This window comes from Dendropsophus ebraccatus, chromosome 9 (genome assembly GCF_027789765.1).
Source record: "Dendropsophus ebraccatus isolate aDenEbr1 chromosome 9, aDenEbr1.pat, whole genome shotgun sequence".
Taxonomy (NCBI): Eukaryota; Metazoa; Chordata; class Amphibia; order Anura; family Hylidae; genus Dendropsophus; species Dendropsophus ebraccatus.
In genome coordinates this window covers 54281434-54308599 of record NC_091462.1, presented here as the reverse complement: position 1 = coordinate 54308599, position 27166 = coordinate 54281434, and the positions used below count along the sequence as shown (strand labels likewise).

Genomic DNA, 27166 nt, shown 5'->3' with positions numbered 1-27166 from the left:
GTCATCCAGATTTCCCAGCATCTTTTAGTCAGTGTAATGGAGGTCACCCAGCTTTCCCAGCATCTTGTAGTTACGTGTATGGTCCTAACTGTAATACAATAAGAACAATATAGAGAGAATTCTAAAAAAAAATAACAAAATCAACACAGATGAAAAGCCACACCCTGACAAAACACACCCACAATAGACAATTCCCCACAGACCACAACCACACTTATGGTGCGTTTACACAGACAGATTTATCTGACAGATTTTTTAAAACAAAGCCAGGAATGGATTAGAAAAGAGGAGAAATCTCAGTCTTTCCTTTATGACTTGATCTCTTTTTATAGTCTGTTCCTGGTTTTGGCTTCAAAAATCTGTCAGATAAATCTGTCTGTGTAAACGCACCATCAGACATACCCCTATTGCCAAAGCCTAAGTGTCCCTGGAAAAATACTTTAAAATGTTGGCAACTATGGATAACAATCGAGTATGTGAGTATGTCTCCTCATTGAAAATGATAGGAAAGGATTCCGCAGCGGATTTCACACATGCTAGTTCATGCTGCAAGGGGGGGGGGGATTTTTTTGGGGGGAGGGGGCAATGGTAATCTTGAATTGTAGTAAGCATGATGGAGGTCACCCAGCCTTCAGTATGATGGAGGTCACCCAGCTTCCCCTATATCTTGTTGTCAGTATGATGGAGGTCACCCATCTTTCCCAGCATCTTATACTCAATATAATGGAGGTCACCCAGCTTATACAGTATCTTATACTCCGTATAATGGAGGTTACCCAGCATCTTATACTCAGTATAATGGATGTCACCCAGCTTATACAGTATTTTATACTCAGTATAATGGAGGTTACCCAGCATCTTATACTTAGTATAATGGAGGTCACTCAGCTTTCCAAGCATCTTTTACTAGTATTATGGTGTTCACCCATAATACTATGGCAACTATGGATAACAATCGAGTATGTGAGTATGTCTCCTCATTGAAAATGACAGGAAAGGAATCCGCAGCGGATTTCACGCTGCAAGTTCACAGCAAAAAAATCTGTTGTGTATATGGTACATGTGAACACACCCTAAAAGTACTTTGAAGTGACAGTGCCCACCTGAGCTCAAAGATGGCTGTTGGCCAAATATACATTGAGCTGGCAGTGATTTAACTGAACTTCAGAATAAATGTGCATACTTGATTTAGCCAAACATATACTGTATGTTCTTTCATTGTTAGCAGTCTATCTCCTGTAGGAGAAAAAAAAAAGATTCAGGTGTGTTAAAGTCCTACATCCTTCTATCCTCTGACATCTGCTGACTAGGGGAGAGTCAGGATAATGTCATACACATTAGTCAGCTGATCTGAGCACCTTCACACTCATCTTTCCTAAGAGGTGGATCCATTATGTACAGTCTGGATTATTTCTGCCTCTCTCCTATAATACATGTTTAATCAGGCAGCTCAGTCCTCCAAGCCTAGGAGTGGGCTTACATAGCTTTATTCTGCAAATACAGAGTCCTGTTGTATAATAAAGTGTGGGCACAAGTATGCCCAAAACTTGAGGCTATAGTAATACTTGTATGTTAAATCGCACAAATGGCACATAGTTTGTGAGGAAATGTAAACTAGGGCCATATGATCACTTAAGACCACGACTCCTTGTTCTTTACGCTGAAGATAGTTCTTTATGACACTGGCTGTATGTTTGGGGATATTGTCCTGCTGCAGAAAAAATATTTGTTGCCAATCAGATGCCTTCTTCATGGAAGGTGTCCTATTTTTCAGCATTTTTAACACATCCGCTTAAAAACTTTTGACAGTACTGTATATTATTTGGACTGCCAGAGGGCAAAACATGCCAGATAGCAAAAGGTGGCAAACAAAGCCTTCATCTTTAAGTGACTCTGTACTCACAATCTGACCCCCCAAACTGCTTATACCTTCTTATAGCTGCTTTTAATCCAAGATCTGTCCTGGGGTACGTTCGGCAGGTGATGCAGTTATTGTCCTAAAAAACAACTTTTAAACTTTCAGCCCTGTGTCAAATTGGCATGGCCTAGAGTACCCGTGCCCTAGGCCTGCACCGCCTCTCTGTCCCTCCTCCCCACCCTCTTCACCATTAGGAATCAGTTTTTTTTTCTGTGCCTTAACGATCCAACACAGTGTTGAGACCGGTGATGATTAGGAGAGATCCTACCCAGGGGCGTTCCTAGTGATGAGGAGGGACAGAGGTGGTGCAAGTCTAATGCACAGACACTCTAGGCCACAGCAATTTGACACAGGGCTGCAAGTTTAAAAGTTGTTTTTTAGGACAATAACTGCATCATCTGCCGAACGGACCCCAGGACAGATCTTGGATTAAAAGCAGCTATCCAAAGCTCCCCTCACCTACTGTCTCTTCTCCATACTACATTTTAAGTCCTCATGGGGAGGCTCTTCTGTCCCTATGTATCAGTCTGTCATTAACTTTATTCATGTCAACTCTTATTGTCTTGACTATGGTTTATATGTTAACCCTTTATCATCCATTTTTTTTATCAACGCTCTAGAATCAAGGGATAATAATGTGCATGCGTGCCCCACTTTTGAGATTTTTATTTGTCATTGAATGGAAACAGAAGATTTAAAGGGAATGTATCATCAGAAAATGACTTATTGTTTAACCTCTTAAGGACGGAGCCAATTTTCGTTTTTTCCTCCTTGTGTTGAAAAGGCCATAGCAGTTGCATTTTTTCACCTAGAAACCAACATGAGCCCCTATTTTTTACGTCACTAATTGTACTTTACAAGGGCAGAATTAATTTTTGCATAAAATATGCTGCGAAACCAGAAAAAAATTATGTGCGTGGTGAAATTAAAAAATAAACGCAATTCTTTTTCTTGTGGCGTTTTTCGTTTTTACGCTGTTTGTCCTATGGAAAAACTGACATGTTATACATGTTCCTCATGTCGGTACGATTAAAACGATATGCATGGCTTTTATGCTTTTATGCTTGATGGCTTTTAAAAAATAAAACCTACAGCTTAAAAAGTTCCCTAAAATCGCTCAATTCCCAGGCTTATAACGCTTTTATCCTTTGGTCTATGGGGTTGTGTGAGGTGTCATTTTTGGCGCCATGATGTGTTCTTTCTATCGGTACCTTGATTGCGTATATGCGACTTTTTGATCGCTTTTCATTACAATGTTTCTGGATTTGATGTGACCAAAAATGCGCAATGTTTGCACTTTGGCGGGTCTTTGCGCTTACACCATATACTGTGCAAGATCAGGAATGTCATAAATTATGAGTTTGCGCGATTATGCACGCGGTGATACCAAACATGTTTATTTATTTATTTTTATTAATAAAATTGGAAAAGGGGGGTGAACTTTTATTAGGGGAGGCGGTTTTTTATTAATGGAAACACTTTTTTTTTTCACTTTCACTTTAATTTGAAGTCTTCCTGGGGGACTTCTAATACAGCTACACTGATCTCTCATAGAGATCAGTGTAGCTGTATAACACAGCACCGATCCATGAGATCGGTGCTCTATTGCTTTGCCCTGCTGCAGGCCAATACAATAGCTGATCCCGGCTCGGTATTCGTCATTACGTCGCTGAGGTCCGGCCCGGTATGATGAAGGGATCCCCCCTCCGCGATTGCATCGCGGGAGGGGGAATCCGCCACTAGACACCAGGGATGGGCTGCATTTAACACTGTTAGATGCAACTGTCATGTTTGACAGTTGCATCCAACGGTGTTAATTAGCGGGAGCGGCGATCGGACCGCTCCCGCTAATAGCCTCGGTCCCGTGCTGCAGATAGCAGTCAGGATCGCGGCCCCGCTCTGAACTCCTCTTGCGGACATATGGCTTGCGAGTACGGCATATGACTAGGGATGGTCCGAACCCACCGAGGTTCAGGTTTGGCTGAACCCGAACGCTCGGCATCGGATTCCCGCTGTCTGCCTGCTCCATGCAGCGAGCGAATACAGCGGGAGGACCGACTGGAAAACTGGGATACAGCCTATGGCTATGGCTGTATTCCAGTTTTCCAGGCGTTCCTCCTGCTGGATCCGCCCGCTGCACGGAGCGGGCAGACAGCGGTAATCATTGCGGAGGGTTCGGGTTTCGTACGAACCCCGTCAGAACCAGGTTCGGACCATCCCTACATATGACCCTAAGATGTTAAATAATGTTTGTATCTCAAACAGTATTTTAAACAATTGTTGGTAATTATTTCTATCTAGATTATAATATAATCCTAAGATCTTGTTTTGTTTTCATGTTCACCACTGGGGCTAAAACTAAGCTGGGACTTCCTGTTCTGTCTGTGGTGATGAGGAGACTGCTGTAAAGTGATCTGTACAGCATTGCAGCGTCATGAGACACCTGTAGATAGAGGAGACAATAGCAGCTCCCTGTGGAATGACCTCTTTCAAGGTCAAAGAGCACGCTCAGTTATGTCTCACATACATCTCAAGGGGACAGAGTCTGTCTAATGTCTTCTATGTCCATGAGTCTTGCTTTGAAACATGTCACTTAATGCTGTTAAGAACAGCCCAGGCAATATGGCAGGCCCCATAACAATGTACAAAAAGTTAAATAAAATTAAAGTTAGAAAATAGAAACAGATTAGACTAAAACAACAAGATTTAGTATCTGACTAATCAAAAAAATAAAATTTAGGTGACATATTCCCTTTAAACCAATAACAGACCTGAACTTTTTTACAGTTCAGAGTTAGCTACAATTGTTTTAAGTGTAGGCAATCCATATTGCATCCAAACGGTGTGGACGCCATGCTGATACATTACCTACACCCAGAGGCCTACATATATTAGAGAAGGCACAAAATTAACCTGTCTTGAGCCAGTTCCTATATGGGAGTGTTGTCAGAAAACTTGCTTCTCACAGACAGCTGAGATCAACGTTGGGCGACTCTCTTCTCTTTAGCAACTGCTTAGGTTGCTACTATGGTATGCATGTTAGCGATGTCCTGCAGTCCTTGCTGTACATAGTAAATAAAAAAGTAAATACGTTACCTCTCCACGCTCACTGGAGCCCTTCTAGCTTTTCCCTGCTCTAAAGTGTTAAGCCGTCCCGAGAAAGGACAGTGCCATAGCCAGTGACTGGTGGCCTGTCACTACACAGATTGCTTCAGACATGCCAGCGGCAGCTGCGGTGAGTGGGGAGGAGCTAGAAGGACACCGTGGAGCGTGGAGAGGTAAGTATAAAGTTTATTATTTCACTTTACTTTACCCTCGACCGTTGGCTGTGCATCACTATGATGATCGTTTATTGGCTGATTGTTGTCTTTATTATAGGGATCAATAATCTGACAAATTGGTCTTATTTGGTAAATTATCGCTCTGTGTATTAGGGTCCCTAGTCAGTTACTGTACACAGGCACAGGGTGCAGTTATCTTGCTTTGTATTCCAGGACAAAAAAAATCTTTAGGGGGTCCATTCACACATACAGGATCTGCAGCAGATTTAATACTGCAGATATAAACTGTGTTCCATGATCTAGTTACATAGATATATGTAGCAAATCCTGTATGTGTTAATGGCCCCTAAACATTAAAAATAAGAGTGTGTAATCAGTCTGACTATGTCTGTGAATACAGAAATATTAGCATTGCGTGCAGAACCTAGAAAACTTCCGTATACAGAAACATTTATTACAGTGTAGCAATAAAATAGGTTTCTTATCAGGCCAGGGATGGGTCCAGCTTACATTACTGACAATATAGCACTAAAGCACAGCCTCCACATGAACATCCGTATACAGGGAGCCAGGGAATCCACATCATTTATACACTGTCTGGTGTATCCTACTCCTCTTTAATCTTAAGATGTGCAAATAATACGTTTAGCCAGCTGTTTATTCTGGAAAGAAGAAGAATCATCTGGAAATTAAACAGTTAACCTAATCAGAGAAGCCTGGGTTCATGCCTTTGAACCACACATTACATCACATCTACAGCTTGCATCCCACATTATTCCCATACAGAAGAGGTGGCTTTACCAATTGGAAAAACTGGTTTGAGGGCTGAATGACAAGGTCAAGAGATGCGTGCCCAGCCCTTGGGATATGACAGCCCAGCCAGGATGTGTACAAGCTGACAAGGGAGGGGCTTCTAACACATTACCTGCATAGGTGTGGAAGTGCGAGTCTGACTAGCCTGCACAGGAGCCGGGCTGCCTATGAAACAAGACAGAAAGAAGTGTGACAGACGCCTAAGAGAGTGACGGAAGCTGCTGGGCTGATGTGACTGGATCTACTCTAAAGAACTCCCTCACCTAGTGTGCTCTACAAGATCAAGTAAGTAGGAATCAATGAATAGCAACATATAATACCTGTTCTGTATGGCTGTCAACATCTACAGTGTCCCTGCCTTTGCCTCCAGCTGTAATCCTTCAACTAATGTAACTGCTGGACGTATAGAATATGTCATAGACTAGCTGGACGTAAACATTTAACCTTCGGGATCCAACAATCTAATGTCTAGAGATATTAGACACTTTACTTCTTAATCATAGACCAGGTTTGAGGGGACTCTTTAAGAAGAAGGCTACCTTGGGGTTAGGTAAGCAGTCCTGCCTGACCAGTCAGCCGAGAGGGACACTTCCTGATAGCAACCTGATCTAGAAGTCAGGAGGCTATTTCATGGTTCAGTGTTATAAGTCATCAGATAGATGCCTTAAAATAATAAACATATACATATGCGAAAGTGTAAGGAGTGCGGGAAAACATAGTAACATAGAAGATTGTTGGCAGAAGAAGACCACTGGGTCCATCTAGTCTGCCCTTTTAGTATTTCCTTTCTATCTAGGATATATATATCTTTATCCCAGGCATGTTTATATTCAGTTATTGTGGATTTACCAACCACATCTGATAGAAGTTTGATCCAAGCATCTACCACTCTTTCAGTAAGATAATATTTTCTATTGTTGCTCCTGATCTTTCCCCCAACTGACCTCTCACTATGTCCTCTTGTTCTTATGTTCAGTTTTTAATTATGTCCCCCCTTTCACTTCTTTCCACTAGATTATACAGATTTACTTTAGTTATTCCCTTATATGCTTACAGGGGATCCCGATCTCTCTCTTCCTACTGGTTATACCTCTAGCTATACAGCCTAGCATATGAATAGCTTTCCCTACTGTCTGGCTACACTGGTGACTCTCTTTAAGGCTGTCAGAAATCACTACCCCTAAATCCTTCTCTTCTGAAGTCTTCATTAACAGAACAGCCAATATGATAACAATGAATAATCATTTCTGTTAGCCATGATCCCCAGTAATAACTTTCATCGAAGAAATTACAATTTATTGTCTGATGGATAATCCCTCCAAAATAAGACCCATGTGATCTGTTTGCTTTTAGATATCCACACACTGAGATGGCATTGTCAGAATTATACAGTACCAAAGAAGCATACAGTATATTCTGCTCTATTCAAAAACTGTATAATTGTAGGAAAGCCTGAGCCATACAGTCTATGCTGATCTGTACTGTAATGTATCCATTCATGAGTATGGTGTGCCCCATACCCTTACATAGGAGTAAAAGAATTGACTATGTTTATCGCATTTTGTTACCATAATCAGACCTTGATGGTCCCAGGCTGTTGTGGAGCTATAAGATCCCAAATAATAGTGAATACTGCCATTGTCATCAGTTTCTCAGATGTTTAAGACAAATCAATTTCCCCTGTATTGCTAAACCTATATAGCAATTGTAATAATGATTGAGTGACAGCATGTTCTGTGCATGTGTCTGTCCTTGTCTAAACAAGTTTACATAAGGAATGCCATTTTAATTGTCTTGTAGAGATCTGGGGGGAGGATGGGAGGGCACAGAGAAGCTCTGTTTTTCATCGCACAATGTGCTGTCTGTTGTGGTTTTGTTGTTTTTTTAGATTGTGTTAAGATACTCCATGTATTGGTAATGCTCTGTTCACCCTTATGGATCTCATATTAGTCTACAGGTTGATGGATGGCCTCCATTTCACATGTGTAGGTATATTGTCAACTTTTCCTGAAGTGTACTCTAAACAAAGAGAAAAGACTCAATTGGCAGAATTTATCAATTTATTAATGGCTGATTGGGTCCAAAAATTCTGAACTTTCTTGTTTTTTGTGCAAAAAAAATAAAATATAGCATTACAAACATTAACAAATTGCAACTTTTTTGACACTAATATTTTGGTGAAACCTTCAATAACCTTCAATGCAGTAGGGATCCAGCAGTCAAACCCCTAGTGATCTAATATTTAGCACCTCTTCTGTGGCTGATAATTGGTAGATATCAGATGTTGGATTACAGGGATTTTCCCATTAAGGACACCCATCACTGATGCACCATACATTGCAAGTCTGACTGCTAGAATCCCAACCAAGTGCAGTGTTGCTCCATTTGTCACTGGCTGGGGCCCATGCAGTCAGACTCCTAAAGATCAAACAGCCATCATCTATGATGTGGATATGTGATCAGTGTCCATTGAAGAAATGTTTATAGAACAATATAGCGCTAAGGCTGCATTCACACGTTCCGGGAAGTTGTCCGTGCTCACGGATCCGTGCGCTCAGACAATTTTACAGTGCATTGCTTTCTATTGGGCTATTCAGATGTTCTATGATGTCACGGATCCGTGATCTGTTCCGTTAAAAAAAAGGACATGTCATTACTCGGAACGGATGAACGGAAAGGATTCCCCATAGAAATCAATGAGATCCGTGTTTTTCACGGATGTACACTGATGTGACATCTGTGTTCATCCGTGAAAAACACGGATGTGATGTAATCAATGTAATTTAAAATGCTTTAACACAGATCTGTGAAAAAAATGGACACGGATGCAAAACGGATGAAAAACGGACTGTTTTGCACGGATCACGGAGGTAGCTGCCGGACCACAATCACGGACTGGGAAAAACACTGAACGTGTGAATGCAGCCTAAGGCTGGGTTCAAGTTGCATTTATACTGACCATCACAGATATCCATTGGCAGTGGGCGCCACTCATTTAAATGGCCATAGGCTGTCTCCATGTTTCCAGGACTGCCTATGGCTGCTTCTAACTTCTTCAGCCACTGGTAATCAAACGCTATGCTTGAGATTCGATCTCTCACGTATACCAGAAAGTGACCCGAACAAAGTCACTAGGTTACTTTGTTTGGCCAATTCAAATATATGGCACCCACATACAGTATTCATTAGCAACCTGTTCATGGTGGGATGCTGATAGATACTTGTGAAGCACAGCATAAGAGATATGAAACCAGCCTAAGGGTTAGAAGGCAGTCCAAAATATCCTGCTCTCATAACTATACCATCATCTGATTGTATTTCAGCCAGAGTGCTCTCATGACTGATTATCTTTTCTCATTGTTCTGGATTTACAGTACTGTAAGCAGTGATATCACATTCCTGTATAATATGTAACACATTGTATAAGTACAGGGTAACGATGCTTATCAGGCACCTATTCTATGGGGAGATAAAAATAGGATCACTGACAGTGTGGATTATGTACATATTCATTACATTTGTCATCACTTTAAATTATATTCCTTTGTGCCAAAGAGAAACCCAATTATATGGCATATTGAGTGTGATACGGATCAGAAAATTGATCCAGGAGAGATAACTATGAGCATATATCTGTGACAGATGGCTGAATATTTGCTTCCATATGAGACTTGATTATCAATATGATATAAAGTTTATTCAGAGTATGGGCTTTGACGTGAAATATTATTAGAGTTGAACGCCCCTTATATAGGTTTTATTTTCTGTGCCATATAAAGGACTTACAGGGATATTTCAGATTTTCCAGTTTTACAGCTGTTCGGCCTGGTGAAGCTTTTTGCTTTTCTAACTGTAGAAAAGTGTAATTGGATGGGAACGCCCATTTATATACCGGTTTAGTAATTGATGTAGTTATTAGAACCTGAGGTTTTATTAGATCACAGCATGTTCTAGCTTTTTCTTTTTATAGGCAATAACCACAATATGGAATAAATTTACTATTGACCTGATTTGGAGCTTCCACTGACCTATAAATGGCTCTGATCAGACTGTAAAGGCATTGAAGCACCAGATTGTAACTAAAACAACTCTCCAAACTCCCCAATATTACAGGGCTTGTTCACATTTGTGGCACCTGCCCAGTGATATTATCCTTACTGGTTACTTAGTGCTTTATATTCATTCATGTCCTTGCTGCAATAGAAATCTGTTCTCCATGCTTTGATTTCTATGTAAAGGACTACACGCTGTAACCAATCTAGAGAGCTGCTGTAGGAAGGGAAAAGTAGGCTGAACCAATGATAAGACAGGAGGTATAGCCCATATTCCCTTCATGTACTGGGGTGGGGGCGACATCAACCCGACATATGTTGTGGCTTTCAGGTTACCCCCAGATGATTGCGGGCTGATGGTGGTGTGTCCAGTGCTGACTGCCTTACCAGTGTAACTTGCAGCATTAACAGGACTGGCACAGTCCTTTATCTTGTAACTGGTGGAAAAGTTTGCATAGTTGTGACACTTCAAGCTTGGAGGTCTCAATAAACATATACGTTTACATGGCTTGGTAATTTTCATTTAGAGGCATGTACTGGAATAATAGTCGCAGTAATAACAGAAGACTTTCACTTTCTTGGTCTCCCAGGTCGGGAGTTAGTTTCTGCAGCCCAAGGTTTATCACCTTATTCCCTCCCAATTCTACACATCAAGCTGTCTGTAACACACAGGCCCCTGCACCAGTGACAGTTCTCTCACCCCCGGGAACTATATTTGCAGCATATTCCCAGTACTTACAACACAGACCTAAAGACAGTAAACCCATCTGCAGGGAAACCAACCATTTCATTGCTGTGATGAAGACCTGCTATACTCTCACTAACGCCGTCTCACAGTGGTTTCAAGCAATAGGTCCTGCAAACTCTCCAAACCCTTTTAATGTCCAAGGCCAAGTTGGTAAACTGTACAGATACCGCCGCAAGTCCAGCAACATATTTAAACAGTTAAATGTAGTACAGTGCACAATATATCAACGTCTACAATATAACCTGCAATAAAAGGCACATAGGTTAACGGAACATGTCAGATCACAATAAGGAGGAGAACTTTGTTCTTTTGTCAAGAGGACACTTGCCGGACCCAAGGGTTCCTCTACAATGCATTGGGGGCTCTTGTACAGGTTGTTGAAACCCTTGTTCCTTTTTCTTACAAATAGGCACAGTAGTCAAATTGTGGACCACACAGATAACAGCTTTACTGTAATGACAGAATTCAAATAGAAACCATGTCAGTAAGTCCACAAAAAAAATGTAGCTGCATCCCAACACATAAGATTAAACCTTTACACATACAGCGAGGCCTCAAACACATGTGCAGCCTATGGCCATGTTCACACAACGTGAGAGGCCAGCCGTTCCGTGACATAACGTAACGTGACGTAACGCACATCCGTGCGGGCCCGCATCAGAACACTCAACTGCACTCCATAGAAGAATAGGCAACATATCTTTTTGCAAAAAGTACGGCCGTTGTTGCCGATTTCAACAACAGCTGTACATATACGAAAAGATACGTTGTGTGAACATAGCCTAAAAATGCAAGCCCAGTCACAGATCGAGACCCCCACATATTCTGCTGCTAAAGACAGCTTCCTTATGAGTCATTTTTATGTATGATTTTGATTATTTTGGACATATATATGTAAGACTAGCACTTGGGGTGGCACATGAATGGTGTCCATCCTTTTCTTGATATTGACCATGTCACTTTCTTTTTTATGTTGGGAGAACTTTAAATGAAGTAAAAAGGAGATTCCCATTAGAAAAAATGGCATATGGAATACATGGAATATAGCCATGCTGGATCACTGCAGTTCAGCTCCCATTGAATCATATTGGAGGTGAACGACGTTAACCTAGTATGGCTACTATGCAATGAATGGAGCTGTCTGCTTCATGATGTACATCTAGGTGCAGCAGCTCTGCCAAACAGCTGATCGGTGGTGTGCCGAATCGAGACGAGCAAATGAAAGTTCTGCACTGGACACTGGACTGGACTGCATCTGAACTTTCAGCAAGTTTGCTTATGTCTACTGTTTGCCTACATACAGCAGGAACATTTACTGCTCATGGTGTGTTCACATGTTGTACATTAGGTGCAGAAATTCTTGCTACTGAAAAATCATTTCCATACATCTGCATGTGGTTGCCTCTGCAGCACAGCAAACAGTGTGCAAATCAGGTTACTTATCCCAGACTCTTGACATACAGTATACTATATTTGAACTCTTTGTTTTCCAGTTACTAATTTTTGTGGTACATATGATATGTCCGCATATGAGCTTACCTGCCTGATACTATTTGTGCTGTCTCAGTAACCTTCCCGCCTGATACTAGTTGAATGTCACAGTAACCTACCTGCCTGATACTTGTTGAATATCACAGTAACCTACCTGCCAGATATTATTTATGATGTCACAGTAACCTACCTGCCTGATACTAGTTGTGATGTCACAGTAACCTACCTGCCTGATACTAGTTGGATGTCACAGTAACCTTCCCGCCTGATACTAGTTGGATGTCACAGTAACCTACCTGCCTGATACTAGTTGTGATGTCACAGTAACCTACCTGCCTGATACCAGTTGGATGTCACAGTAACCTTCCCGCCTGATACTAGTTGGATGTCACAGTAACCTACCTGCCTGATACTAGTTGGATGTCACAGTAACCTACCTGCCTGATACTAGTTGAATATCACAGTAACCTACCTGCCAGATATTATTTATGATGTCACAGTAACCTACCTGCCTGATACTAGTTGTGATGTCACAGTAACCTACCTGCCTGATACTAGTTGTGATGTCACAGTAACCTGTCTGAAAGTATACCTGCTTGCTCCTTGTTCCCCACTCGCTGCCATCGCTATTATGCGCGTCGACAGCTAGTGAGTAAGAGCCAGAGGGGCCAGGGAGCTGCGGGGGGGTGGCTGCCCGGGTAATTGCTAGATTGTCCAGGTAGCCCATAGAAGATTGCGATGGTCTGCTGCTTCTATGCTGCTATCCTGATTGTTGTGTTTTCAACATGTTGAAAGACAACGATCAGCCGACAGTGTGCATGTCGGCTGATCATTGTCTTCTATTACACAAGACGATTATCGCCCGTAGCGGCCGATATCGGCTGATAAACACTTTGTGTAATAGGGCCTTAACCTACCTGCCTTATACTAGTTGGGATGTCACAGTAATCTACCTGTCTGATATTAGTTGGGATGTCACAGTAACCTACCTGCCTTATACTAGTTGGGATGTCACAGTAACCTACCTGCCTTATACTAGTTGGGATGTCACAGTAACCTACCTGCCTTATACTAGTTGGGATGTCACAGTAACCTACCTGCCTTATACTAGTTGGATGTCACAGTAACCTACCTGCCTTATACTAGTTGGGATGTCACAGTGACCTACCTGCCTGATATTAGTTGGGATGTCACAGTAACCTACCTGCCTTATACTAGTTGGGATGTCACAGTAACCTACCTGCCTGATACTAGTTGGGATGTCACAGTAACCTACCTGCCTGATACTAGTTGTAGTCTCACAAAGGTATATATATGACAGTTGTACAGTTATGATGTTCCTGACTAAAACTCACATATGATATCACAATAACTTGACCTGCTTTCCTGTGGGAGTATACCAAAAATTATGCTGACATATGCTGCAACATACCTATTCACTTTAATGACTGAACATGGTTCACTAGTGACTACATTCAGTCTATCTCAGTCCATTTCCTCAAGAAGTGGAGACTACCATACTTTTCAGTCTTGCAAAAATAGATACATCATCCAATAGACTGATAATAGTCACCAGTGGATTACATTTGGTCCATTAAAGTGAGTTTACGTCAGAATATTCTCTTGATGTGTACCACATCAGACTGCTAGAATGCGATGTGAATTTAGCCTTACCTGTGTGGTAATATCACAGTAACTTGCATCTCTAAAAGTATTTGTGATGTCATACCTCTTTGAAACTCTTTTATTATATAACAGTAGCTTACCAAGAATTAGGTCTTAAAAATAAAGGACGCCAATGTAAGAATTTATATAGGCCCCAATTATATATGTGGAGCAGAATAAGTAGGATTCCAAAGACCAAAGACATTCATCCGAAATAAATGTCATGTGACCAGCGCATGTACATATGTATTTAGTGGATGTGTGTATACAGTGTCTTTGTATATGTGCATATAAGTCTGCTATAGATACATGTTTGTAAGGAGTGTTTGTGTTTGTTTATATATAGTTTGTGTGTGGATATGTGTGAGTAGTAAATGTTTGGGTATATATACAGTATGCTAGACATGGCTTGTTATATATCCACACCACTGTCAGCAGGGCTGGATTTTATTTCCAGTCTGATCCTGGTATAGAATGAAATATGATCTTTAGTCTTTTGCATATGTGACAAGGACAGGTCTTTACATTCTTCCTATCACAGCAGCCCTAATAGCAGTCAAGAATACAAGCGACTGCATGGCCGATTCCAACAGACTTCCTCTGATGGTCGTTCTTCGGCAACATATTTCAGATAAATAATATTTGCCTTAAAGTCCTAGTAAAGTCAAACGCAAATCCTATAGGAATACCAAGGGGAAACACACCCATACTATAATAAAACATGAACAGGCATAAAGACGAATATTGTCTCAGCTGATTCTCCATGTATTTAGTTGGATGACTAATGCATAACTCCTACCACACCTCTCATTGGTTTCTTAAACTCATCACTTTTCTTTAAAGTTTTAGGAGGGAATTTGAAATGGTTAGGCTTAGTAAAAATGTATTTGCTTACTGTAGTTAGGTCTTTAGTTGAATAATTCTTCTCACAGTTAGAGGGCAAAGAAGGATTTAGAGCAGATTGGAGTATTTCACTGAGACTGGCGAGATTTGGAGTAAAATGTGTCAGATTTATTAGAAAGCACATGCTTGAAAGTACCCTCCCCACTAAGTGGAAGAGACACTTATTAAGGATCTAGACACAGACTGCACGTTGGTTATATCTGTCTGTCTGTCTGTCTGTCCCATATAGACTTCCAAACGTCTGAACCGTTTGACCCCAAATTTGGCACACAGATACATAGGGTGCCCGGGAAGGTTTTAGCAAAGGTCCCTTCCCCGCCAGATGTACAGGAGGGGAGGGGAAGGGGGAAGAGAGGCGCCCCATAGAGATGAATTGGAAAATCTCCTCACTGCTCACACATAATTAGCTGCAGCTGCCCAGAGAAAACGGCAGTTGGGAGCCTTAGCAACCAATAGGATTACTGCTTTCATTTTCACAGGGAGTTGTGGTTGCTAGGGCAGCTGCCTCACAATAGATCCACAGAAATAAGTGGCAGACCCCCTACTCCATCTATACAGTACATGTGTATACAGGACCCCCTACTCCATCTATACAGTACATGTATACAGGGCCCCTACTCCATCTATACAGTACATGTATACAGGAGCCCCTACTCCATCTATACAGTACATGTATACAGGACCCCCACTCCATCGATACAGTACATGTATATACAAGGCACTACAGGTATACAGGACCCCCTACTCCATCTATACAGTACATGTATACAGGGCAGTATTACCAGCTGCTGCTGCCCTAAGCACTAAACCTAAAGACGCCCCATCCTCACTCACCAATTAGCATCAGGATAGGTAGGTAATAGCTCCAGGCGTCACATTTAACACCGCCACACCAAGCCTGACCAATACCGCCATACTGTGACTGGATAACACTGTCATACCACACCTGACCAATACCGCCATACTGTGACTGGATAACACTGTCATACCAGACCTGACCAATACCGCCATACTGTGACTGGATAACACTGCCATACCAGACCTGACCAATACCGCCATACAGTGACTGAAAAACACTGCCACACCAGACCTGACCAATACCGCCATACTATGACTGGATAACACTGCCATACCAGACCTGACCAATACCGCCATACTGTGACTGGATAACACCGCTATACTAGACCTGACCAATACTGCCATACCCTCCTCGAAAAGACACCAGATTTTCTGGCAAGTCTGAACGGGAGGGTACTGCCCCTCTGCAAGGTGCTACCCTACGCACCAGTCAAAAAATATATCCACGTGTGCCTAATAGCACTGTGTTTGAACAGTCCCGAACCCAGCCGCCTCTCTGGGATACTTCAACATCAAATAGCAAAAAACCAGAACACGTAAATCTCTCAGAATAAATGTTTGTTTGTTGTTTTTTCATTTGCAATAACAATTTCTAAATACTAAAATAACAAAATATCACCACAGTGCTCAGGAGTCTGGAGAACCCGATGATTTTGCCATGGCGCTGGTAAGCTCCATTCCTGACTGAAGTGAAGAGTGTCCATTCCTGTCCAGTTCTGTGAAGAGTGAGAGCCTTCAGACAGGAATGGAGCTTACCAGCGCCATGGCGTAATCATCGGGTTCTCCTGACTCCTGAGCACTGTGGTGATATTTTGTTATTTTAGTACTTTTTGAGAAATTGTTATTGAATATGAAAAACAACAAACAAAGATTTATTCTGAGAGATTTACGTGTCCTGTTTTTTTGCTATTTGACCCTACGCACCAGACCATGGGTGCCTAATGGTAAATACGATCCTGCAGGTATACAGGACACTACAGGTATACAGGACCCCAAAACTATACACTACAGGTGCACGGGACCTCCACCAACTATATACTTCAGGTATACAGGACCCCAAACTTTACACTACAGGTATACAGGACCCCAAAACTATACACTACAGGTATACAGGACCTCCACCAACTATATACTTCAGGTATACAGCACCTCCACCAACTATATACTACAGGTATGTAGGACCCCAAACTATACACTACAGGTATACAGGACCTCAAAACTATACACTACAGGTATACAGGACCTCCACCAACTCTATACTACAGGTATACAGCACCTTCACCAACTCTATACTACAGGTATACAGGACCCCCAAACTTTACACTACAGGTATACAGGACCTCCACCAACTATATACTACAGGTACACAGGACCCCAAACTATACACTACAGGTTTACAGGAACCCAAAATTATACACTACAGGTATACAGGACCTCCACCAACTATATAATACAGGTATACAGCACCCCCACCAACTCTATACTACAGGTATACAGGACCCCAAAGCTATACACTACAGGTATAACCGAACTCCACCAACTATATACTACAGGTGTATAGGACCCCAAACTATACACTACAGGTATACAGGACCCCAAAACTATACACTACAGGTATACAGGACCTCCACCAACTCTATACTACAGTATACAGGACCCTCAAACTATGCACTACAGGTATACAGGACCCCCAAACTATATACTACAGGTATACAAGACCTCCACCAACTATATACTACAGGTATGTAGGACCCCAAACTATACACTACAGGTATACAGGACCTCAAAACTATACACTACAGGTATACAGGACCTCCACCAACTCTATACTACAGGTATACAGCACCTTCACCAACTCTATACTACAGGTATACAGGACCCCCAAACTTTACACTACAGGTATACAGGACCTCCACCAACTATATACTACAGGTACACAGGACCCCAAACTATACACTACAGGTTTACAGGAACCCAAAATTATACACTACAGGTATACAGGACCTCCACCAACTATATAATACAGGTATACAGCACCCCCACCAACTCTATACTACAGGTATACAGGACCCCAAAGCTATACACTACAGGTATAACCGAACTCCACCAACTATATACTACAGGTGTATAGGACCCCAAACTATACACTACAGGTATACAGGACCCCAAAACTATACACTACAGGTATACAGGACCTCCACCAACTCTATACTACAGTATACAGGACCCTCAAACTATGCACTACAGGTATACAGGACCCCCAAACTATATACTACAGGTATACAAGACCTCCACCAACTATACATTACAGGTATACAGCACCAACTATATACTAGAGGTATACAGGACCCCCGAACTATACAGTACAGGTATACAGGACCTTCACCAACTGTACACTGCAGGTATACAGGAACTCCCTCAACTATACACTACAGGTATACAGCCCCCCCCAACTATACACTACAGGTATACAGGACCCCCCAACTATACACTGCAGGTATACAGCCCCCCAACTATGCACTACAGATATGCGAGACCCCTAAAAACTATACATTGTGGGTATACAGAACCCCTCCAACTATGCACTACAGGTATACACTAATTCCACTAATTAACTCAGATGAAACAATACCTTTAGCTTGGCTTCCTGGGCACCTTAGAACAAATCTAATTAACACACTGACACTTTATACCCGGGCAGCGCCAGGTACATTTTCTAGTAATAAAGCTATACTGCAGGCCCCTTGTTTGGGTGCTCCTCTGCATGGCACAGTATTTCCTTTAGTCCTATCTCTTCCCTAGAACTAATGCTGTGTTAACATAGTGGCAGCCCCTGCGACTGCTATGGGACCATTTGAAGAATATTCAGGATGATATTATCCCCACTTGGAATATTCCACTATGTACATTATGTACTGTAGCAATCGTCAATGCATCCTGTTATAGGTGTTTGATGTAGGCTCAAGTGGACATAGCTACCCTAAGCATAGCTACCCTACTACTACTACTTCTACTATATTCATATAAGATGTATTCTTACAACCTGGCAGTACCAGTATTTGGTATCAGCGTGCCTTTATTCAGTTATGATATACCCCATAAATCCTGTGCAATAATACAGAGTTATAATGTGCTTGTGTTTATAGTAGGTGTTGTCTTTATATGACTAGGCTTTATATGCTATTTTAGCAGTGTAATTACTTTAGTTACTTAAAATCAATAACTTCGCATTTGTCTGCCAAGTTGTGCCAAAATACACTGTACATTGCTGAAAGAGAACAAATATGTGGTGTCTGTAGTGTGCCCCCACATCAATAACAGGCATCCCAAATACCACATGCTCCTCCAGTTCACCCATACATCACTAACAGGCATCCCAAATACCACATGCTCCTCCAGTGCGCCCCCACATCACTAACAGGCATCCCAAATACCACATGCTCCTCCAGTGCGCCCCCACATCACTAACAGGCATCCCAAATACCACATGCTCTAGGTGCGCCCCCACATCACTAACAGGCATCCCAAATACCACATGCTCTAGGTGCGCCCCCACATTACTAACAGGCATCCCAAATACCACATGCTGTAGGTGCGCCCCCACATCACTAACAGGCATCCCAAATACCACATGCTCTAGGTGCGCCCCCACATCACTAACAGGCATCTCAAATACCACATGCTCTAGGTGCGCACCCACATCACTAACAGGCATCCCAAATACCACATGCTCCTCCAGTGCATTACCTTATGTCTACCCCTACACTGCTATATACATCCCATACTTGTGCCACCATGCACTCTTAAGTAACTAACAACCATCTCATAGCTCCAAATATACTTTTGGGCTATGTTCACACTACGTATATGTCCGGCCACATATTTTCTGCGGCCGGACATATACGTATGGAACTCCGGCCGGGACTTTACGCAAGTTGCGGCCGGATACGTACGGAACGCAAACTTACGCCCGTAGTGTACTTACGCTTCCTGAGCGCTCTTCGTAGCGATCTGACAGCGGTCTTTTACTTGGAAATCTTCGCCTAGCCCCGGACACCCCACAGAACCTTTTGGATCGGCACAAAAAGCTTGAAAAATGAAGAAATCACCACTACGTACGGGACCGCATGTAACGTTACGGGCGTAAGTTACGGCATTTCCGTCCCGAAATAATGGTCTGGTTCATTTTTTACGGCGCCGCATACGATCCGGGCGTAAGTTCGTACGTAGTGTGAACTGTGCGGCCGTAGATCGTATACTTTACATTGTACGCATTGTAGTTTCATTGTAGTTTCCGGCCGCTTATTCACGGAACGCGCTACGGCCGGAAACTTACGTAGTGTGAACCCAGCCTTAGGGTACAAACTCACTGGGCGGATCCGCAGCGAGACCCGCTTTGCCCTGCCCTGTACAGTCTATGGGCAGACAAACTCGCAGCAGGATGCACATCCCGCTGTAAGTTTGTCAGCAGCCCGCCCCGTTAACTTCCGGCCATCAGAGCATATACATCGCCGGGTCGGCTCTGTGGCTTGCGTCTGGGCTGTCTTCGTGTCCCGGGACGTGCCAGGAACCTCCAAAGCAAGCCGGAGCGTGGACCAGGTGATTCAGCAACCTGGGGTTAACGGGGCGGGCTGCTGACAAACTTGCAGCGGGATGTGCATCCTGCTGCGAGTTTGTCTTCCCATAGACTGTACGGGGCAGGGCAGAGTGAGTCTCGTTGCGGATCCGCCCAGTGAGTTTGTACCCTTACTGCACCCACAGCATTTCCCCCCCCCCCCCCCCCCCCCACAAAAAAAAAATTAAAAATAACAAAACAAAAAAAAACAACAACAAATCATGGCATACTCAAGTGGACTCTGAGAGGAATTTACCAAAAGTTTGCTTGGTGTACTTCGGGGAAAAGGCACCGATCTTTGCCCAAACCACCTGATGGCTGAGCAGGGGGGCGTAGCAAGGTGGGAAGAGGCGTGGCTTCCTAACAAGCCTGATTTATCATGATTTAAACCTGCTAGCAGACACCTTTGGCAGACCTCTGTTTGCAGCTGCCAAAGGTGGTCAGGAAGCCAAAAACAACCAGAGCACGGGAGTTATGTACCCCATAATGGTGCCTTCGATGAATACAATCCATAATGTTGCCTTTGATGAATCCATTAAAAACAAGCCCTCATACAGAAAAAAAGTTACACCACTTAGAAGGTAGCAATGAAAAAACTAAAAATAAATGTTGTGTCCCGAAGGGCAAACAAGGCCATGTCCTAAAGCGGTTAAGGAGTGGCAACAGAACAGAGATCTTAGTCATTGCCAGAGATTTTAGGAAACCGCAGTTATATAAGGGAGCAATGTAGAGATGTTGAATCCAATTCAGATTGTCGCTTGTCATTGTCATAATGTTTCTGCTCTTATTTATTTGCCTATTAAATCTATGTGGTTAAATACAAATACATAAGAACAAACTAGTGATATTGTAAAGCCATAGTGACTCACTGGCTACCTAGGATGATCAAAGATCTCAAAGTCTTAGCTAATGTTTTATAGTAGTGCATGGTTCAATATGTCATCAGAGAAGCATTATGTATAGTGTTTAGTGTATAAGGAGAGTTTGATTTCTTTTTACACAAGACAAGGTCTGCTTTGTCTTTAAGAAGTTTTCTAGTTTTATGTTCATACTGTTTACTTACTGTATATATGAAAATGTTTCCATTTTGTTAGGCTAGGTTCATACTGCGTTTTGCAATCCATTTAACGTATACGCTTTATGGAAAAAATGGATGCAAAAAACGGATGCAATAACGGATGCAATTGTGTGTCATCTGTTTGGATCCGTTTTTCCAATAGACATGATCTCGATCACATGTAGAACGGGACCCCCAGATAATAGAATCAATTTGTTTATTGCAACGAATTTCGGCCCATACTATACAGGACAGGCCTTTACCAAGCATCATGATAAAGGCCTGCTTGATAAAGGCCTGTCCTGTATAATACAGGCTGAAACGCCTTGCAATAAACGAACTAATTGATTCTACTATCTGGGGGTCCCGTTCTACATGTGATCCAGATTGGGACTTGGAATTATATGTTACTGCACCAGCGCAGATCCACTTTGAGGGGGTTTGTTCAGTCCGGTGATCGAGTGTGGATCTCATCTTTGCCTACCTAAAAATTAACTGTATGATGACTAGCCGGTGTCACGCCTGTACTGTGACATCATCACCACCACACTTCTGGGCACTAATAATTGTTACAGTCCCTGCTACCAGTGATTGGCTGCAGCAGTCCTGTGCTGTCACTGATGTAATGTAAGCACTGAGGATTAGATACCACTGGAGCACCAGTTTAATCTCCCAAATAACCCTTTTGAAATACTTCTATCACCTTAGATAACTGTAATATGAAGCCAGACGTACAGATAAGATTTGTATATACAAGTGTTTTCTACTGTACTTTATCTCCAGATCGACATCATTTATAAATGTGAGAAGTTCTGTAATAGAGCAGAACCATCACAAAGATAACTAATCCCTCACCTGCCTGTCATCTTATACAGTCTCCAGGCAGAATAGTAGCTGTCATAGATAGCAATTTGTATTCTTCTCTATACGTCACTCATAAAGAGGGCAATCTTGGGAATTACTGGTTAAGCAATTCCCTATTGAACATGAAAGGTGTGGCTACATTTTAAGTACCATGTTAGTTCAGGTTTTTTTTTTCCCAAAAATATTTTGGTAGAATGAGTTGTCTGCAACTAGATCAGAACTACAAAAGATAATGGTTGTTTCAACATTCTATAGTCTAACCATGGGCACACCCATCAATCCATTTATTCACTCTTGTTTGTTTTGTTTCATTGTTTCTTTTATCATACCTCCTCTGCTTTACTGTCAAAATCTCCTGCGCTAATATGGTGGTGATGGGAGTCATTACCTGAAGCAGGAGGTGCATGCTATTATGAAGGGCTACAACAAAGCTTCATTTTCTGGTATTGTTCTTCAAGTTCTTTATAAGACAGGTTGTAAATTGGACAGCTGAATATCACACGGAATATTAGAAGACTACATGTATTGGGGCTGATAGGGAATCAGTAGGAGATTGATCTCTTGCTTCTTGTAAGGTAATTTTTACAATGAATTTAAGTACATTTGCCATATGAAGCAGGAAATCTCATGTGGCAAATGTATCTATAAACCACTAACATAGGCCTAAAGAGTGGTCTCAGAGAGGTCTGGTGGGTCCCATTAGGGTTTCTATTTAGTTCCTAAAAGGAATAGCACAGACGTCTACACTACTACATAGAGCTCGATAGTAGTAAAAAAAAAGTATATTACACAATTGTTTTACTTAATTCTTTGGGTAGAGAGAAGAAAGGATTCAAAGAAACATCTTGGGAACTGCATGCCTTGTGTCACGTTAGTTCAGTAGTCGTAATGGTACAATTAGAAAGAGACTGGGTACATGTCGTGTCCATGGGAGAACTTTTGGGAAAGTTATGTGGACTCATAAGTCAGAGAGGAATCTGGATCATTACATAATAAGAATACAAGAAGTCATCACTCAAAGGAATGGTTGTGTGAGCTCCTACAACATACCCTTGACAGGTTTCATTTTAGTGCCAAAAGACAGCCATCTATTGGTGATGATGGCTGCAAATAATGATCATTACCAATAGATGGCTGTCTTCAAAGACAGGAGCGATTTGCAGGACCCGCCGCTGGAAGCGGGGAGGTGAGAGGACGTCTTTTTCCTCAGCCACTCCCTCCCCGGTCCCATCAAAAAAGTGCCCCCCCCCCCCCCGCCGGAGTACCCCTTTAAGGAAAATGTCCAGTCGCTAATATGTGACATAAAACTCAAGCACAATTTTTGTTATGCCTAAATAAAATCTATTTTTGTAAATGAAGGTTTTAGAGGTGCCATGTCTTCATTTGAAGAACAAGGAGATGCTGAAGTAGACTTAACATTTCTCTAGTGATAAAAAAAAGTCTGAGCTCTACTTACAAATATCATTTGTTGTAGTTGTTGCTGCTAAATATATTTTTTTTTTTTACCTTAGGTGATGCAGGCGCTGGTTAACTCCAATAACTAGAATGATCATTTAAACAACTTTCCTGGTATCTTGTGATCATATTCATGTAAATCTATATACATCCTATATTTAAAACATTTATAAAAGAAGGAAACGGTGTCTGTATACCATTGGTGACATATACTTTCTATAGAGTGGGATTGCAGTAAGGTCTGTTACATTCTTTTTGGGAGTTTACAGGTTAAGAAGCTGTGGGAACATAATCTCCTGTCTCTGCTTGTATGTTTTACATTCTCCCCAGAGCTGCATCCTTAAAACATAAAGCATCATCACTTTTTGAAAGCGTCATTTTAACTGCTTCATTACCAGATCTTCAAATATGACCGCCTGTGCACATTCTAAAGGGCCAAGACATTGCCATTCTTAATTGAAGCAGCAAAGTGGATGTATATAGTGGATATAGTGGATGTATAGTGAAAGTATATGACTATATAAAGAAACTCCTGAAAACAAAATTAACAAAATCTGTATGGTATTTCATCTGTGACTGATCTGTGATCAGATCTTTTTGTGAAAACACTGTAGATCTGCAGCAAAAGCTGAAAACTGAGCTGAAATATTGATCTTTTTCCCTCATGAATATCTAGAAAAATCCATTCAATTCCTTAGCAAAACCCAAAATGAATTTACTACCTGTGAATCCATGTTCAGCTGACCCCCTGTTAATGATGGCTGCACATGAGGGAGACGTTTGAGGGTGACATACACTCTTCTCTCCTATAGCTTACTGGAAGGGGATGAGAGAATCTAATGCTGTGAGTGGCTCTATTTCATCTTGGAAGGCTGATGACTAGAGATGAGCGTAACTCATTCAGCATGTGAATACCGGTATCTAAAGAAGTTTGATGCACTGATATTCAAAGGCTGAACAATTGGACACAAGCATGCTTGAGTTACGCTCATATCTATTGATGACATAAGAAAACAACTATGGTTTTTTATTTCACTTTCAGGTCAGTGTATATGTCTGTCACTACACAAAGGTCTAACAGGTAGTTGTTCTTAATTTTACTTTGGCTTTTTTTATGTTGACTTCATGTTTGTAGACACTGACTGGTACCGACATGTCCAGACTAAGAGAAGCTTTCAAGTAATGTAAGAACGTGTTCTGAAAGTGTCCTGTAGGTTCACTTTTCACCTATGAAATATAAATCACCTAAACCTGAATCACCTCCATGTTACATAGTTACATATAGGAAGTACAGTAGAAAAAAGACGCATGCCCTTCCAGTTCATCCGAGGAGGGGTATCGGAAGGGGTGGATGAAGGGGAGAGTGAAGAATAGGGTTGTGGACAACTATGGATGTCTGTTTTATGTGATCAGCTTCTTAGGTAGACCTTATCACATATGTACTGTTCTTGTGGTAAAGAAGGCTTGTCACTTCTCAGGAGACTAAGGGTGGTATTACACGGAACGATTATTGTTCGAAAAATCGTTAAATCGTTTGGATTTGAACGATAATCATTTCGTGTAATAGCAGGCAACGATTAAACGACCAACGAGAAATCGTTGATCGTTTAATAGGATCCGGACCTATTTTTATCGTTTGATCGTTTGCTCATCGTTCGCACATCGTTCGGTGGAATAAGAATTCAAAGCTGAAACGTACGCAATAGCGACGACTAAACGACCGCAAGAATAACGATAAATAACGATCATCGTTTCGTGTACTTGGGCGAACAATTTCGGGTCGTTTGCCTTAGCGGTCGTTTAGATCGTTTATCGTTAGTCGTCGGAAAATTGCTTGGTGTAATAGTACCCTAAATCTTTTTTTTTATATATATATGTGGAGAAGGTGTCTTTTGTCCTTTTGGGGGTAGGGTACCTTATAGAGATTTTCACCATATTTTTATATTTATTTACTAAGGCTATGTTCACGTGCTGTTCAAACAATGGCCGTACCACTGTGAACGGCCGTTGTTTAATGCTACCATTAATTTCGGCCGTAGGTAGCGTTAAACAACAGTGTGTGAACATAGCCTTAAGATGATCAAGACTAAACAAATTTTATTCTTTTAATCTTTCCTTATAACTAATATGCTCCATTCCCCTTATTAATTTGTACATTTTCCAGTTCCAGGATATCCTATGAACTGATAATCAAAACTGACAGCAGCATATTCCAGATGAGGCCACAGCAAAACTTTAAAAAGCAGTAATACTATGACCATGACCTGCAAGTTCATATCTCTTTTAATGCATGACAATATCCTGCTGGCCTAAGCTGATAGACATTGCATTGTGTTCTGTAGTCTATTATCTGCAAGTACACCTAGATCCTTCTCTCAGGCGGACTCTCTTAGGGTCCTTTTACACAGAAAGATTATCTGACCGATTATCTGCCAAAAATTTGAAGCCAAAGCCAGGAACAGACTATAAACAGAGATCAGCTCATAAAGGAAAGACTGAGATTTCTACTCTTTTTAAATCCATTCCTGGATTTGGCTTCAAATCTTTGGCATGTAATCTGTCAGATAATCTTTCTTTGTAAATGGACCCTTAGTTTTTTACCCCCTATATGATGCATGCAGGTTGTTAGTATTCTGTTCACATTTATCCATATTGAACCTAGTCATCTGGCGAGGTGAATCTGCATTGATAAATTTAAAAATGTCAATAATCATGTATAGTACACTAAGGGCCCTACTACACGGGGCAATTATCGTGGGAGAAATTGTTTGAATTTAAACGATAATCGTTTTGTGTGAATGCAGGCAACAATTGAAAAATTGTTCATGTGTGGTTGATCACATCTTGTGAGCTGAGGGTCCTTTTACATACACAAATATCTAAAAGATTATCTCACAGATTTTTGAAGCCAAAGCCAGGGATGGATTTGAAAAGAAGAGAGATCTCAGTCTTTCCTTTTTAAGCTGTTCTCTGTTTATAGTTTATTCCTGGCTTTGGCTTCAAAAATATTGTCAGATAATATGTCAGATATCTGTGTGTGTAAAAGGACCCTAAGGATCTAGGCTGGGTATAGAACATTCAGTGCAGCAAATGGAATGAGTAGAAGCTGTGATGCATTTAGCATGGCCACTTACCTGCAGGCCACACAGTATACAGGAGCAGGAACAAAACACATCTAAGAGTAATCACAAAAGTTCCAGATTCTCAAAAAACTATATTTTTTAAACTTTACACTGAATGCAGTTCATGCAAAATCGACTCTCTTTTTTAGAATAGAAATAATGTGGATTTTCCGCAATGAATTCTACAGCATTTCCAGTCGTAGTGAAGAGGATGATATTTAAAAAATCTTATCTACTCACTATAGAAAAAATCTGCAGAAAGTCCATGACTGACATGCAGTACAAATTTCAAACCTGCACAATTTCAATTTTGGTGTGAAAGGA

The 27166-nt window shown here is 41.5% G+C and overlaps 1 protein-coding gene across 3 annotated transcripts in view; it reads left to right on the top strand.

Annotated features, from left to right (window-relative positions):
• The first annotated feature begins 5926 nt into the window (after positions 1 to 5926).
• The window catches only part of LOC138802103 (aldehyde oxidase 1-like), a 79357-nt gene continuing 58117 nt past the window's right edge, over positions 5927 to 27166 (top strand). Inside the window, exon 1 of one of the 3 annotated variants that reach the window (XM_069985248.1) lies at positions 5927 to 6297. The gene's annotated coding sequence lies outside the window, so the exon portion shown is untranslated. Of the gene's footprint in view, positions 6298 to 23776; positions 23856 to 27166 lie in introns of those variants that run through there. The other 2 variants (XM_069985249.1, XM_069985250.1) reach the window with 2 other exon arrangements.